Genomic DNA, 17882 nt, shown 5'->3' on the forward strand with positions numbered 1-17882 from the left:
GTTTCACCAGGTTTCGGCCAATTTATCCTCTGGCCTTCTTCAGATAGTTTACTATGAAAGTGAGAATAATATTCCTTAAAAAGAATGAATACAAATTCAGTAGCTACATCCCAAAGGATTCCAAAAATTAAATTAAATAATAAAATAATATACAGAGTAGAACGATAAACTTGTCGCCCTATAAAAGACCACATGATTCCGTTTCCGTTTGATGAAAACCGGTTTACATTTTAGCCGCGTGCAAGCGACTTTATAAGTCACACCGTCGATCAGTCGGTCTGTCCGTAACACTTTTGTGCTTGGCCTTTTTGGTTAAAATCAAAGGTCTGTTGTTAATAGATGCTGTTCTTAGCTTTTTAAGCTTTTCTTTGCCTTTTGGCCAAGATCAAGGTATAGTGTCTGTTCCGGCAGATACTGCAAGTGGGGACCATATATGGGGGCAGCCCAACATATAAGACCTTGGTCAATGTAGGGGCAACCCTTCATACCAATTCCCCCATTTCCACTTCACTCCTCACATTAAAAATCGGCCTTGTGCCTAATTTGCTCGGTGGGAAGCAAATAAATACCAACTCCACATATAAGACCTTGGTCAATGTAGGGGAAACCCTTCATACCAATTGTCACTTTCCAGTTCCCTTACGCCCCGGGGAGTTGGTCCCCATTTCCTCTTCACTCCTAACATTAAAAATCGGTCTTGTACCTAATTTGCTCGGTGGGGTAGCAAATAAATACATTTTTCTTGGCTCTTTGGCGAAGATCAAAGTGTAGTATCTGTTCCGGCAGATGCTGCAAGCTATGACTAGCTAGGACTAGCTATGACTAGCAAAGACCAGATGTGGGGGCAACCCCACATGCCTGACCTTTAACCAGCTCCCATTTCCCACCTCTCGGGAGCTGGTCCCCTTTTTCCCTTCCCCCTCCCTTCACTCCTCACATTAAAAATCGGCCTTGTGCCTAATTTGCTCGGTGGGGGAGCAAATAAATACCATCTGTTCCGGCAGATACTGCAAGCTATGACTAGCTATGACTAGCAAAGACCAGATGTGGGGGCAACCCCACATGCCTGACCTTTAACCAGCTCCCATTTCCCACCTCTCGGGAGCTGGTCCCCTTTTTCCCTTCCCCCTCCCTTCACTCCTCACATTAAAAATCGGCCTTGTGCCTAATTTGCTCGGTGGGGGAGCAAATAAATACTATCTGTTCCGGCAGTTACTGCAAGCAAAGACCATACGTGGGGACAACCTCACATATAAGACTTAGGTCAATGTTGGGGCAACCCTTCATACCAATTGTTACTATCCAGATCTCCTATTCCCCGGGGAGTTGGTCCCCATTTCCCCTTCACTTCTCACATTAAAAATCGGCCTTGTGCCTAATTTGCTCGGTGGAGGAGCAAATAAATACCACTCTTTTCTTAGCCTTTTGGCAAAGATCAAAGTGTATTATCTGTTCTTACTACATGCTGTACTTATTGTGATATAAAGTGGGGGATCACTTTTCTGTATTAATTTAATGTAAAATGACCATCCATTTTACACCCATACAGTCTCAAAGCCATTCAAGTCATTCTCCAGATCATTCAAGTTGTTTTTGAAGGATTCCAGTTATTTTTAAGCATTCAAGTCATTCTTAAGGTCATTCAATTCATCTTTAAGTTCATTAAAGTCATTCTAAGTCATTTACTTTTTATTTATTTAAGTTATTTCAGCCCATTTTTCGGTCATTTTAGTTTATCTTTAAGAATTTCATGTCAATCCTACATTCACGCATTTATTCATTACACGAGAGCACGCGAATAATGGCTGCCGGTCTTGTTTTATTTGAGACCATCTTCTAGTTGGCCAGTTGTGTACAAATCGACCTCTCTTTCAATAGCAGCTCTTATTTATATTATATTTTATATTTTTTATATTATTCTTGGAATAGAACAATATGAACAAACACACACAAAAAAATAAAAATTTCATTCAAAAAATCAATTTTTCGAAAGTCTTTACCAACTTTCCAGACAACTTAATAGAAGATCGAAAAATAGATATATATATATATATAGGATGGAACGATGAAATTCCCCCCTTGAAAAGACGACCTGATTCCATTTCTGTATTATGGGAACCGATTTTCTTTTTCTTCTTTCATTTTTTTTTGTAGACCAACTACTAGTTGGTTAGTTGTGTCCGTGTCCCAAGACACAATGTTCAATGAGCAAGATCGGAGATGCGCCGCTGTACAACTCATGCTCTCTACCTATCCAAGTTCAGACAACAGAACTATTGCAAGCACTCTTAAAATGCATCGCTGAGATGCCACGAATAACATGGACGTGCCCAGAGCGAGGGAAACACAGTTTCCTGTCACGGTTTTGGTTATTGGTGTGCTTTCAAGTGAGGCTCATATCATGCCACCTCACATCGCCGAAGCACCTGGATGTGCTAAAGAGTGTTGCCGCTGGCAGACCCTGGGTATGGCAGCAGAACGGCGCTGGCCCACAAGTGTAAAGAGTCCCAAACCTGGCTTCAGAAGGAATGCAACGACTTTGTACCCTTCTATTATGTCCGCTCCTACTCAACCTTAACTCTCTGAATTACTTCGGTTAGTCATACGTCGAGAACATCACCTACACGACTTTGTCAACACCAAAGTTAGCCTGATCACCGCCATGTGCCAAGTATTCGCCGAGCTCCTGCCGGTGCTTGTGGAAAAGATATGATCCCAGTTCCGGACCGAGGCGATGATTGAGAATGAAGGTTACTACTTGAATTGAGTTTTTCAATAAAAGTTTTAAAAAAGAGCTGTAGTGTTATTTTACTTTATCGGCTCACACTGTATAGCATAATTTAGGTTCTATAATTTCAGTTTAATTTAACTGATTGATAAGAAAGAAATGTAATGATCGTTATCGTTTTTACAGAAGGTGAAAACGGCTAAGCTATTAGAGACACGAACTGACGGTTCGAATCTAGTTCGTTCCATGATATAGCTTTAACTTAAATATGATTGCAACCATAACGTAGTCCTTCGCGTAAATACTGTCTTTCGATAAATAATGCTAAATAGAAAAATATCAGAAAAATACATACCAACAATAGAATATGATTTGTCAATCTTAATGTGATGTCTCTTAGTGAGTATTCTTGAAAACTCTACCAAACTCCTCCGGTCCTGGATATGACCTTAAACTATATCCGATGGTGAGGACCCAGCTTGCAGGCTTTTGAGAGTGTGGAGCCACCCTTTAATTGCCATTGCTTCCAGGTCCACTCTGACCCGGCGTGGTAGTACCTGTTAGGGTCCCAACTATGGGTTAAATAGAAACCGACTTAAAAAAAAAATATACTCTATTTAAAAATTATTCTTCAAAATCACTGGATTCGGCATTAAATAATCCAAAAGGGTTGATATGCCGTTAAAAAAAAACAACCAACCAACCAACCAAACTCCTCCGCCAATAGAATATGATTTGTACGCAATGTGGTTAACGACACGGACTGACTTCTGGGTGTTCCAAATTCGAATCCAGTTCGTTCCACAAAACCATTTTCGTATGGAGATCTTGTCAATCTTAATGTGATGTATCACAGGGAGTGTTCTTGAAAACTCTACCGAAATCCTCCGCCAATTTTGAGTACCAGCAATAGAAATGATTCGTATGATATGTAATTGGTCATTAATGCAGGTAGTTGGTGAGACGAGAGATAAGGGGTCGTGAGAATAGTAGATTTGTTAGATATTGGCCGGCCAATGCCGAAGGTGTGTTGGTCGATGATTTTATGATGATTTAAGCCAAAAATGTTTGTCAGCTAAAATATTAGAATAAATATTTATTTACATTAATTTAGAAGTGTAACTTCAAAGTGTTATCCCAACAATTTAGTTGACAACTTAGAAATAATAACATGTAAAAACATCAGGTGATTATCTTAGTGACGAATACTAATGACGCCATTTAAAAGAGGAAGACTGGTCTGTTTGAGATACGTGGAATGTAGTACAGTCAAGAGTATGGAGTGAGATTGAGCAGGTCGGGAGAAAGACGGTCTATGGAGAGTATTGGTTCAAAGTATGGAAGAATTTCAAATGTGAATTCTAGGACTAACATTGCACTTTCAAAACAACGAATTAATGGATACTATTAGACTAATAAAATAAACAATCTGGATATACCAGAGCGACGAAACACATTTAATAATCTCTCTCCCTCTCTCTCTCTCTCTCTCTCTCTCTCTCTATATATATATATATATATATATATATATATATATATATATATATACATATATACATATATATACATATATATACATATATATATGTATATATATATATATATATATATATATATATATATATATATATATATATATATACTAGCTGTACCCTGCCACGGGTTGCTGTGGCTCAAATTAGCGCAACGGAAAAAGTTCCCAAATGAGAAAAGGCATGTTTCTTATAAGTTATAATGTTCCATTTCGTATGGGTACACAGTTTTTTTTGTTCCATTTTCTTAGCTGATATAGATATTTTCTGGTTTGGTGGAATACGTAACAAATTTTCCATGTGAAAAAACAGTCAGTGTGTAACTGTAAGCCACACAATTGTAAAGATTGTTCTCTGTGCTTTGTTGATGGTTATTGCAAACGACAATAAAATTGGAAAGTGCAATTTCCTAAAGTGTATCCGGTGGAATCATAGGAATGTATGGAATTAAGATATATTCATCTGTGAAAGGCTCTGTTAAGATTGTTGTTTCTATGATATTGTTTGTTAATTTTTTTTTTACTGCAAGCTATGTGCCATTGCAAAGCTTGGATTGGTTTATATTTCACAACTTGATAATTAGTACACCAAATTTCAGTTGCAATGGCAAATATAGCTGTTGGATAATTAACCACTTTATCTGCTATTACAACAGTGTCGATGGATTTGTATTTGACTACCTTACTTGGAATTTTACATTGAATAATAGCGTGGACGTCTTTGTATTGCCTTGCAAGATTAGCTCGTTCACTCAGTCAAGTGGAATTCTTATAATTTGATTATTTTCAAAAACCTTTTAAACTAAACATTTATTAGTTTTTTTTGTTTGTTTATTTTTTTCGTTTGTGTGCGGGTGTATTTATTTTCAAGCAAATAAATAATTTTATACATTTTTTTCAATTAAAGCAACTGTGAAAGGCCATAAACAAATTAATTTAAATGATTTTTTGGGTTTTTTTTAACGGAGAAGTGGGTTGTTTTTATTATATTTATTTTTTTACTGGGAATCGAAATATAATTGTAAAAACATTGATTGAAAAGTTTGCGTAAAAATATAATTTTAAGAAAACAATTTTGAAAGGAAAGCAACATCGGACTTTTATAGAATAATTTCTTTTTTTTCGAACAAATAAATAATTTTAAATATTCTTTTGAACTGTCAAGATTTATTGTCAAATAAATAAATTTCAAGCAATTTTTGCAATAACCTATAAATAGCAACTTTGCATCTTCGAATCCAGTGTCAACGAATAAACCGTTCCCATATACCAAACTTTGTCCATTCCATTATTTTATTTAATCTTATATTTTGGAAACCGACATCAATTAATCTCATTAACTCCCATTCTTGAATGGCTTCGTGCCTTAATAAGCGATACTTAGTAAAAATTAAAAAGATAAGAGTGTATATTAATTAGTTTTATACATTTGCGCATTCACTAGCGGGCCTGTGGAAATTGCACAGTCGACTCATATGTAATATATTGATGCTGCCATTTTGTAGATATTCAGCGTACATAGAGACGTTCTGATATTGTAGCTATTTTGTTAAAATTGCAAAAGTATTTATCCAAGCTCCCAGGGGCGTAAAATACAGATTTCGTTTATATTATTACAGAGTTAATGTTCTATCGATTTTTATATATTATAAAGTTATGATTTCAAAAGTAGAAAAAATATATCTACAGGACTTGGGTTCATCAGCTTGAATCGAAACGAAACCGAATCCCAAAGTTATGAATATATAACTTTAGTTCCTTCAGCTTTAATCGAAACCGAAACCAAAACCTATGAAGACTCCTTGGTAAAATTATTTATTACAAGAAATGGAAGTACATAACAATTAAACGACCCGGATGTAAGCGAGATACAGAAAATAACACACGCTATCGTATTAATATATAGATAATTTTTTGCGGACTGTTATCCTCATCTTAGTTGTTTCACTACGAAAAGTAGGAAAACCTTCTACAGGTGATTAACTGCAACGGCATATGAATGCCGAGTCTTATAACTGTATATCTTGTAGTTACTGAATTCTAAAGCTGTTATCGCCATGGCAGTTGGAAGCTGCTTCATCTCGCTGTCATCAAACATCTGAAATTATTGGATCAACAAAGTCCTGGAGAAAGTGGAGGCAACACCCCAATCTTCCCATGTTAAGAACGGCTTTCTAGGTTTATGGAAGGGCGTGTTTAATTTGAAAGCCGTTTTTAACATGGGGAGGTTAGGGTGTTTATAATACGCTCAGACATGTCGTAAAAATGAAACAGTTTAGAAAAAGTTAAAACAAACTTTTTAAGTAAACAATGCCGTGAAAGAAACTAAACAATTAAAACGTAATGTTTCATGAGAGAAAAGCCTTAAGATAAATAAAGGAATTAAATATAAAAAAAAATTGGTGAGATACATAAATGACTTAAAATTTAAAAATATGCTAATACAGAGAGTGATCCGCGCTATTTTTTAAATCGTATTCCCACGTTTAATTAAAGTTTTATGACATGTTTTTTTCATTCAATTGTAAGGTTAAAGTATAGAATAGGTAAAAAAACACCCTGCCTTCCCCATGTTAAGAATGGCTTTTAACGTTATTATTTAAGCACGGATCACTCTCCGCATGAGTACCTTTTTTTTACTCATCTTGTAATTCGAGAGTAGTTGAAACGGAAGTTACCGGAAATAAGACCGGACAGTCTCGCAGAAACGACTTACGAAAAATATTTATATTTTAATTAATATTTTTATAATTCGCAATGTTAAATTATTTTAATAACATGCAAACATTCGTTGATTTTACAGATAGATTTTCTGAAAATTACAATTAAATTGGTAATGTAGGAATATGGTTTTATCGATGTTGAACGAACCAACAGAATATTATTTTCATTTTTTTTTTTTACTCTCTGGTATATATCCGACACATTTAGACACACTTAATCAAGCGAGAACCACACTAATATAAAATCATGAGATATTAACAAGAGTTAAAGCAATGAAAACAATATGCTGTTGTCACAGCCCTAGTTATGACAAAGTTGTGTTTGATCTTGTTTTAGGGCTTTTCTTCCAATTTTATCCCTGACGGGGAAAAGAGGCAGACAGGGAGATAGATACATGGATTCTGTTAGAAAGTAAGAGAAACAGAGAGAGAGAGAGAGAGAGAGAGAGAGAGGGAAGCAGACAGAGAGACAGAGAGAGGGTGCAAGAGACAGAGACCTGGTTGGTTGGGTGTTTTTGTTTTACGGTATTTCCACACTTATCAGGTCATTTAATGCCAAACCCAGTGATTTTGAAGAATTTTTTTTAATAGAATATATTTGTATTTTTTTTTTTAGTCAGTTTCTATTCAACCCATAGTTGGGACCCAAACAGGTACTAACACTTCGGGTCAGAGTGGACCTGGCAGCAATTGCAATTAAGGGATGGCTCTACACTCCCCAAAGCCCACAAGCTGGGGCCTCACAATCGGATAAAGTTTAAGGTCATATCCAGGACCGAGACAGAGAGAGGGAGAGTGAGAGACATACATACATACAGACAGACAGAGACAGGGAGACAGCAAATTTTTATTTATACGTTTTTATTTTACAAATCCAAAAAAGTTTGGCCCTGTCGGTGGGGCATTAGAATGCGCCGACTGACCCCCTGCAGAGGGTAAAAGTCCTTAAATTGCGGTCCTGGATATGACCTTAAACTATATCCAGTGGTGAGCCCCCAGCTTGTGGGCTTTGGGGAGTGTGGAGCCACACTTTAATTACCATTGCTCCCAGGTCTACTCTGACCCGGAGTGGTAGTACCTGTTAGGGTCCCAACTATGGGGTGAATAGAAACCGACGTGAAAATAACAAATATTTTTAAAAAATGTCTTCAAAATATTTGAATTCGGCATTAAATAACCCAAAAAGGGTTGATATGCCGTAAAACTAAAACAACAAACCAAATAAAAAAGTTGATTTCATAGCCTTGGAAGATACCCATTGTGCTAACCATGAACTCCTATTACAAAAATGAATAAGTGCAGTTTCATTTCAAAACATGCTGATATAAAACTTATTTTATATTTTTGCTGCCTTTGAAAAAATATCGCACGATCTTATTCATGTAATTATTTTAATTCCGTATTTTTTTCATTTGAAATTTGCATTCCATTTCCCGCTGAAAAATCCATTTATTTATCAAGCTAATTTTCATATCTCGACAATGCGTAAGACGGGAAACGGAAATACGATAAGGGCAATTCCTCATCTCTTAAACATATATAACGGCTGTCTTGGTTCTCATATTTTGCTTTCTCTTTTTTTTTTGGTGGTTCTGAAGAGCGAAACAAGGGAGACAATTAGAGAGTCAACTGCGTACAGACATGTAATAGGACTCCAGGAAGACATTAATCTTCGAAGAATTCCTCGGAGTAAAAACGGGAACCTTCTTCCCCGCATCTCTCGCAAAGCTCCGACATTACGAACCTTACTATCATTGCATTATTCGCTTCTTAAAATTAATTCGAGTGTTAACTGATCTTAGATATCTAATTTGGGAGGGGGTAGCTGTTGCACTGGTGACGTCAGAAAACTAAGTCGTAAAGTTTAAGTCGTGTACTTATGCAACCTTTCTTGATTCATAGTCAAGAAAAGGAAACTGTATTATGTTTAAGAAATTTTTTAGACAGCTGGTTTCTCCTACACAACATCCTATTATAAAATCTTAATTCACTATGTTTGTTATATTGTGATCCTTTTAATAAGATCACAGCGTAGTATCTGTGTCATATTGTTGCGTGTAGTGTCAAGGGTCAGAACGATTATTATGATTCATTGTTAAACTATTAAACATTGTTAAACTATTAAACATTAAGAACAAATATTTTAAAAGAAAAGAATTTTAGTTAAAATACTTATGTTAAATAGTAAACTGGGGAATATCTGGCTCAAGGAAAAATGTTATGAATAAAGAAAAAGCAAGAACAAAACTATTTTGAAATTTTGTTTAGTAGACAACGATGTGGCTTGCGTAACAAAAATGATTACTCACTCTAGTTGCCGTAAGAGACACATAAGCTAAGAGAAATCAGAATTAGGGGTGAGTCTGTTACGCAGAGTTGAAGAAAAGTGTTGGGAGTTAGCGACCCACTGGGGTAGTTAACGGACAGGAGTTGACTCCGTGGCCCGAGGGAAGCCAACAAAAAAAATGCACGGGAAAAAATTAAAAGCTGCAAACTCCGGGATGTGGCAGATTTTGAAATAAAGACCTAGAGATGATAATGCGGCGTTCTGGGTTTTCCATTCGGAAGAAAATGCCTTCATTTCAGGTGCCTGCCGCCAGAGAGCAGGGATAAAATGAATAAGGCACGTATCAATTTTGAGTGTAAAACACATTCACATAAAAAGGTTATTAAATATACACGTAGTAGATCGACGAGTACAGAAACGCCATATACAAAGAAAAGTAAATGTCCTTATAATTATAACCATTAGACAATAGTCGAGCATCGATTACAGAAACACGTATACCTTATATGCACTAAGCATACATAGACACAGCTATATATAGCCTACATAATAACATTTCGTCGTCAAGATCCTATATATACATAGATACATTTCATAAGAATAATGGAAATAATATTCGTAAAAAATAGAGAAAATAAAAAGAAAAAGCACGAGGTATGTGTTCATCAATGTTTCGTCTTTATTTCGAGACTTCCTCAGGATGAATTCATCTAAATAAGACGGAACGTTGATGAACACATAACTCGTTTTGTTCCTTTTATATTCTCTCTATAGGCACAGTTATATAAACCCTATATTATAACATTTCGTCGTCAAGATCCTGCGAATATGGTACTTTTCCTATCTTTAACTACAACTCGTAGTTCATATATCTTTGCGTGGCATCTTTAGAAATATTCTATTTTCTCTACGAGAGTACTTGAATACCTAATAAACATAGAGTCCTGGACATCTGCTCGTGTATTCTCGAGGAAAGATGCGGGTTTTGGAATTCTAGTCCTGGATCAAGAAAAATAATCGCGCGAAAAGGGTTAATTTACGTGGGTGTAGACATGGAAATATAAAACAAAGAAACGAGTTTTGTGATATTAATTGGCTCGCATTTGAAAATACAGATTAAAATGAAGGAATAATATGTAAGCTACCAAAGAGGACAACACGAACACAAGTGGAAAAGTCATAAAGTTGGTAGGATGCTGGATGTGACGAGTTTGTGTTGTCGGGTGTTTGTGTGTGTGTTTTTTTTTAAGTTTGGGATGTTTGTATTGTGGGGTGTTTCTGTGTGGGTGTTTGCTTGTGGAGCGTTTAGTTTTAGGGTGTTTGGTTGTGGGTGGTTTAGGTGTGGGTGGTTGGGTGTAGGGTATATGGCCAGAATAGAAAATAACAGCATTTTTATTTATATTTTAATTAGTTTAATTGTTTTGGGTTGATGACAATTTGGCCGGGAGAACAAAAGAAAATTGAAAACATAACTGGAGGGAGATAAAAAGGAAGCTGAGAGGAAGGTGGACAAGAAGAGTAACATAGCCCGTATGACGCTTGTGTAAAAAAAAATCAGCAGCAGCGGTAAGATAGCTGATTAGCGGAAAGATTAGCACCAGCTATCTTAGCGCATACGAAAATTATGCAGGCGTGCACGTGCTGACGTCATGGGAAGAAGAATGAAAGAAAAAGAAATAGGACAACAACTTGAGAGCAAAATTTACCAGGGAAAATAGAAGCATAAAGTAGACCATGAGAAATTTACAAGCACGTTTCGTGCCTTGCCTTGACAGAGTACAAAATAGATTTCGTGGCTTAGTGGGAGATGCCCTTTTCTCTACCCTGCAACCTCTCTCCCACAGAAGAGACGTTGCGAGCCTATCCTTGTTTTATCGTTATTTTTATGGCAGGTGCTCCTCTGAACTCCAATCTCTGGTCCCCCTTGCCAATCTTTCACGAAAAACACCCGTCTAGCTGAAGCCACTATGAAAAATTTCCCCTACTCTATATCTGTGCCTAAATCAAAACGCATATTCCATGAACAAAGCTTCTTTCCTAGAACTGCACGCCTGTGGAACTCTGTTCCGTCTGCTCGCTTCCCTCCGGACTACAACTTGGATGTCCTCAAGTCCAATGTTAACAAATTCCTAATGAACCGCCCCCTTAATTAAACACTTCATCAAATCTCCACACTAACGTAATGTACTTGCAATAACCCTTATCCCTGAGTAGCTTCCGGGCCTTGATAAGTGGTGATCAATGTGTAAAAAAAAAAAGTTAATAAAACAGTTTAAGCGAATATCGAAAAATTGGGCAAAAACCTTAATTTCCTCACCTTCAACTGACCACTTTTCTACACGGAAGGTTCGCTTTTTCGCTTATTATATATATATATATATATATATATATATATATATATATATATATATATATATATATATATATATAGTTGGGATCGCACTATTATATATTTAATATAGCAATCGATTATTATATTATATTAAATATATATATATATCAGAACTATATATATATATATATATATATATATATATATACATATATATATAGTTCTGTTCGCATTGTTATATATTAAATATAGTAATCGATAGAGAATTATAAAATTATATAATGATAATTCTTTATCGATTACTACATTAAATATTTTCTTTTAAAATCCATGGAATAAGGAACCTTTCACGTCTTATTTCGTATTCCTTGTTTTGTCATTGTAAATTCAATTCTACAATATCTTGACTTTTTTTTTACTCATATTAGGCTCTATCATTGATATTGAGCTTTTTTTAATCTGGATGAGGTTGTTGTCCTTAAAGTATATGCATCTTTTATTTTTATTTATGAAATATTTTATTATTCGAATTTGGCTACTATTACTCTCTCTCTCTCTGTCTCTCTGTCTCTCTGTCTCTCTCTTTCTCTACACACACACGCGCGCGTGCACGCACACACACACACATATATACAGGGTAACCCCGTTCAAAAAAACGGGTCCCAACGCTAATTAAGCCCCGTTTCTTAGTGTTTTGTCCGAATGAAATGAAACTTTGGTCATAACTAGTTTATTATATTCAAAACCTCACATCAAAACACTAGGGTCTTTGGCCTTTTTTTCTCCGTTCTACAACATATATTCTTGGCCTTTTGGTCAAGATCAAAGTGTAGTATCTGTTCTTCAGATGCTGCACTTCTATTTCTTGTTCTCTTTCGGTGGAGGAGAAATCCTTCACGACTGAGAAAATTTTTATTTTTGTACATTTTCTCCACGTTAAAAAACGACCCTGATGTCTAAATCTGTCCCGTGGGGAGGCATAGTAAATAGGTACAACATATATTCTAGATGGCCTCCATTTAGCTTTTGTTTTTTGGGGTTGGGGGTCACTCTCTCTCTCTCTCTCTCTATATATATATATATATATATATATATATATATATATATAGATAGATAGATAGATAGATAGATAGAAAGATTGATAGATAGATATAGATATAGATATACGTTTTTTATTACTGTTTTATCTGTTTAGTTACACCGGATCATATTAGCGATCCAGTAACCTCGCCAGACTTTACAGAAATGGTTACTATGATTTTGGGTTACTGGATCGCTAATACGATACGGTAACCGAAACATGTGTAACTAAACAGATAAAAAATAAAACGCATATTTGCTCTGCAATAGTATTGAGCACTTTCGCCAGGTTTAACTAATTACCATTTTATATATATATATATATATATATATATATATATATATATATATATATATATATATATATATATATAGCAGAATTATTTATGCAAAGGAGTTTACTAATCAAAGAGAAGCAAACACCAAAATAAAATATAAATATGGTTATTTATATTTTAATCCAAAGTGTATATATATATATATATATATATATATATATATAATTTGCAAAGTGTGTGTATATATATATAATTTGCAAAGTGTGTATATATATATATATAATTTGCAAATTGTATATATATATATACACATATATATATAATTTCTGAAGTGTATATGTCCATGTATAATTTGCAAATGTATATAAAATATAATTTGCAAAGTGTATATATATATATAATTTGCAAAGTGTATATATATATACACACACACATTATATATATACATATATATATATATACATATTTATATATATATATATATATATATATATATATATATATATATATATATATATATACTAGCATGGGTCACCAGCGTTCCCTGAGTTGACATGAGTTCTGTTTGAAACACACCGTTATACTAATCATTTTCATCATGGGAAACGTGGATACCTCCACAAAAAAAATAAAAGAACGGATGAAAACATGTAAATATAATCGCCCCCCCCCCCAAAAAAAAATATGTGATACCCTCTCCACCAGATATTTCGACATAAGGGCTACAAAGAGAAGAAATTATTCTCCGGATATTGACAACTGGAAAGACCCCAAAAAGAAAAGATAATTCAAAATAAATCATTACAACTTTTGTTTCAATAAAAATAGCAGTGAATGCCCGCAAAAAAAAAACAAAGAAAAAAAAAAAGATCTACCAAAATTAATTAAAAAAACAATTAAATGACATTTTCGTCATTTTATATTTCTAATGTAATCCTCCCCTCCCCCAAAATAGAATTTGTCATATTTTGGGGTTCGTTCTTTTTATAAAATTTTTAAGTGAAATTACAGAACGGTTTCATAAATATTAATTAAATTTATCGGTATTTTATGTTTCAAATGTAATTCCCCCCACCACCACCACCACAAACAACTAAACATTTTTATATTTGCCATGTTTTGTCCACCCCCTCAATCGTCAGACTTTAAAAAATCTAGAGATGGCATGTCTAGATGAACACTTTGTGGCCAGAAATGGGTTCTCATTTTACGTTAAATTTATATAGAAAAGTTAACCCCCACGCTAACATGTCAATTTGTTTTCAAAATTTCTTCTATGATATTATTTATAAAGACTGCTTAAACGTATTAGGCCACAAAAACAGGTCTTAATTTTTTTTGGTCAATGTCAAGTTTCTTTTCAACTACCCCAAAAACTTTAAAATTACGACTTTTAATGGTGTTCGGTAGAGCTGAAAACGAATATTACGTTTAAATTTGGGGCAGATTAGTAGTTTTCATGATATGAAGAAATTACTTTTTCAAAAAGTTGGAATCACTTTCCTATATAAATTTAACGTAAAATAAGCACCCATTTTAGGTCACCTAGTAATTTCTTCATATCATAGAACATATTTAACTGTGATATTCGTTTTCAGCACCCCCGAATATTGGCGCTGTTTTTTTTACTAAGAGATGCGTTCATTTTTTCATCTCATACTTTAGGACGCTAATTATGTTGTTAGTAAATTTACTAAAGCATACTTTTGTTTTTCGTTCTTTTTTCATTAAATTCTGTGTACATCAGGAGGCGGTTAAGTAAACTACAGAAGCACCTGGTAAAATCTATACAAATTCTATAATTAAATACCCACCTAAAAAAAAAAACAATAATGAAAAGGAAAAATATATTCTTGTAAACCGCTCATGTAAGCTTACTGACATCATTATTTACGTCTTAAGTTATGAAAAATAAACAAATCTCTTAGTAAAAAAACAGCACCGGTTCTCGGGGGTGCTGAAAACGAATATCACAGTTAAATTTGTTTTATGATATGAAGAAGTTATTAGGTGGTTAGAAAGTGGGTGCCAATTTTACGTTAAACTTATATAGGAAAGTGACTGATCCCCCACTTTTTGGAAAAGTAATTTTTCATATCATGATATTCGTTTTCAGCACAATCGAAAACCATTAAAAGTCGTCATTTTCAAGTTTTTTGAGGAGTTGGATAGAAACTTGACATTGACCATTTTTTCTAGGGGTTAAACGACGCTGGGTCAGATCGTAAAAATTGACCATTTTTAATTTAAGATATTAAATAAATTATAAAGAAAATCTGTTTCGCAGGCAATTAAACACACTTGCTATGGTATAATTATTATAATAAATCCTGGGCAACACCGATTAAACTTTATAAACAAAAAAGAACAGGGGATGGATTTTGTTCACATGTGTCTCTGCCCTCTTGAGGATGCAAGTAAATGAGGACATTTTTCGCTAACAAATAAACAAAGTTACTTAAAAATTAAGAATCAGCGAAAAATAATTCCTCCGGATTAAAAATAAAAATAATAATTCAGCTTAGAATAATATTTCGAAATGAAAACAAAAACAGGAAATATTTAATAACGTGCTGCGTTTAAAAGATTTTTTCAATTAAACTATCACAGTTATTTCCCCTTTTGGTTTTCTGGGTTTTGGTTTGAAAATGAAACGGTTTAATATTTCAGATAAAGTAAGTTAAATCAAATATAACTTTAAATTTAAATGAACTAAATAATATTTTTTTATAGTACAGTTGAAACAAAGCTATTATGTCGGATAAGTAATCTCATCGAGATAATCATTTAAATAGATTGCATTTAATGTGAAATGTTAATGACCATAACTCAATAATGTAAAAGTGGTCTGAAGAATGTTATATATTGAAAGTGCGTATACAATGTAATGTCTCCTTTGACAGAAGTATCCTAATATGGGCATTAATATTTCTTGACCAGGAGGTATACGCACATATGGCCTTTATATTTCTTTGGTGATTGGTAGTTGTACACACAGACACACACGAACGCTACTACTTTATAGATATAACTAGCTCTACCTACGTATTGGGCACTTTTGAAGTAAATACTTAAAGTTTACGCATAAATCTATACTTTCGTATATTAATTTTATGTGAGTAAATGAAGTAGTTATATATACATATGTATGTATATATATATATATATATATATATATATATATATATATAAGAACAAGTGCTTAATAAAACATGTTAAAAACACTTTGAAAAAGAGTTAAACATATTTAATTTAAAAAAAGGTGTGTGTATATATATATATGCTTGATAGTTGTACAGGTTGAAGGTTACTACTTATATATATATATATATATATATATATATATATATATATATATATATATATTCACTTGTCTTTTTTGTGAAAGATCGAATAGCTCGATTGACAAGATTCAAGCAAGCAAGCAAGCAAGTACGACCGGACGGTCTATAGAGTTTTATAATTATGCAGATAGAATCTAAGGAAATAAACATAAAACAGGGAAAATATATAAAAGTACCGGGTTAGTGAGTAAATGCAAACAACATCCACAGCAGGGAAAAGGACCCCCTGCGAAAAAATGCCTATTAATTGTTATTTTTAAAAGAATGACACTTCATAAAAGAAAAAAAATGAAATAATATTAGAAATAAATTATCTCTTCAAATTGAAATCGATCAAACACAACCTCTTCTGTCTGTCGCCATTTTAATCTACAGCGGCCATTTTGTTGTTAAGGCAGCTGTTCACACTCCCCGCACTCGGAAAATAAATAAACGGAATGTACAAATCAATCGACCCGACCCGAACATATAGCAGTATCGTCTCGACTCATAAACAATTCGTCAAAACTTTGTATCATAATTAAGTGCTTTGGGAAGGGTTAAATTTGAGACATTCGGTCGGTCCGATTAATAATGCTTCTCGGTGTATTCGTGTACAAGAACCTATACATCACTGCTGGCATTGTTCCCATTAAAAACAATTCATGAGAAATTAAAGAATCTTCATGATTTCTATTGTTTTCAAATGTTTTTTAAATTCCAAATTTCCATGCGTCTACTTTTCTTTAAAAGTGACTATGTCTGTCAGACTGCCAAGCCGCCGGCCAATCTTTCTATAGCAAGATCATTACAAAGTCTGCAATATATATATATATATATATATATATATATATATATATATATATATATATATATATATATAGACGACTATTATATATATTGTATTTATCTTAGTACAAGCTGCTAACATAAGTAAAACACAAGCTAACGGCCTTTTGGCTTACATCAAAGTGTAGTATCTGTTCTTCAGATGCTGCATTTTCATTTCTTGTTCTCTTTCAGTGGAGGAGAAATCCTTCACGACTGGGACAATTTTTATTTTTGTACCTTTTTTACACGTTAAAAAACGACCCTGGTGTCTAACTCTGCCCCCTGAGTGAGGCATTGTAAATAGGTACAATAAGTATCCAGACGTGTTATACAGGTATTTAAAATTGTCGCAGACTCTTGAAAATTCAGTCCCTTATTGCTGTACATTTTATGACAGGAATAATCGATTTTTATGATTTCAGGTTAAGATGAACATCTACAGCATGGATTGGAACACACCCTACTGACGCCTGATTGTCACAACTGGTGAATTCCAAAAATGCAATCTACAAACGTGAGGAGACTTTAGAAGAACGGTATGCAATAAAACTTTGTTATAAAACTTGGAAAATATGTCATAGAAACGTATGAAATCGTTCTGGCTCTCTTTGGAATTGTGGGCCTGCGCCGAGTCACGTTGTCACACCTAGGGTCTGCTAGATGCCACCTGATTTCACCAGGGAGTCAACGCAGCCTTCAGCACGTCCAGACACACTTTGCTGTTGACTTTTACTCTGCCTCCAAAGATGTGAAGTGGCATGATATGGTC

General features: G+C 34.2%; 2 pseudogenes; both read left to right on the forward strand.

Annotated features, from left to right (window-relative positions):
• Window positions 1–1409: 1409 nt before the first annotated feature.
• Window positions 1410–1535, forward strand: LOC145260863 (U2 spliceosomal RNA; annotated as a pseudogene).
• Window positions 1536–12397: 10862 nt separating this feature from the next.
• On the forward strand, window positions 12398–12552 carry LOC145260822 (U2 spliceosomal RNA; annotated as a pseudogene).
• Window positions 12553–17882: the final 5330 nt, after the last annotated feature.

Source organism: Euprymna scolopes, chromosome 36 (assembly GCF_053919585.1).
Source record: "Euprymna scolopes isolate OS-2025 chromosome 36, ASM5391958v1, whole genome shotgun sequence".
NCBI lineage: Eukaryota > Metazoa > Mollusca > Cephalopoda > Sepiida > Sepiolidae > Euprymna > Euprymna scolopes.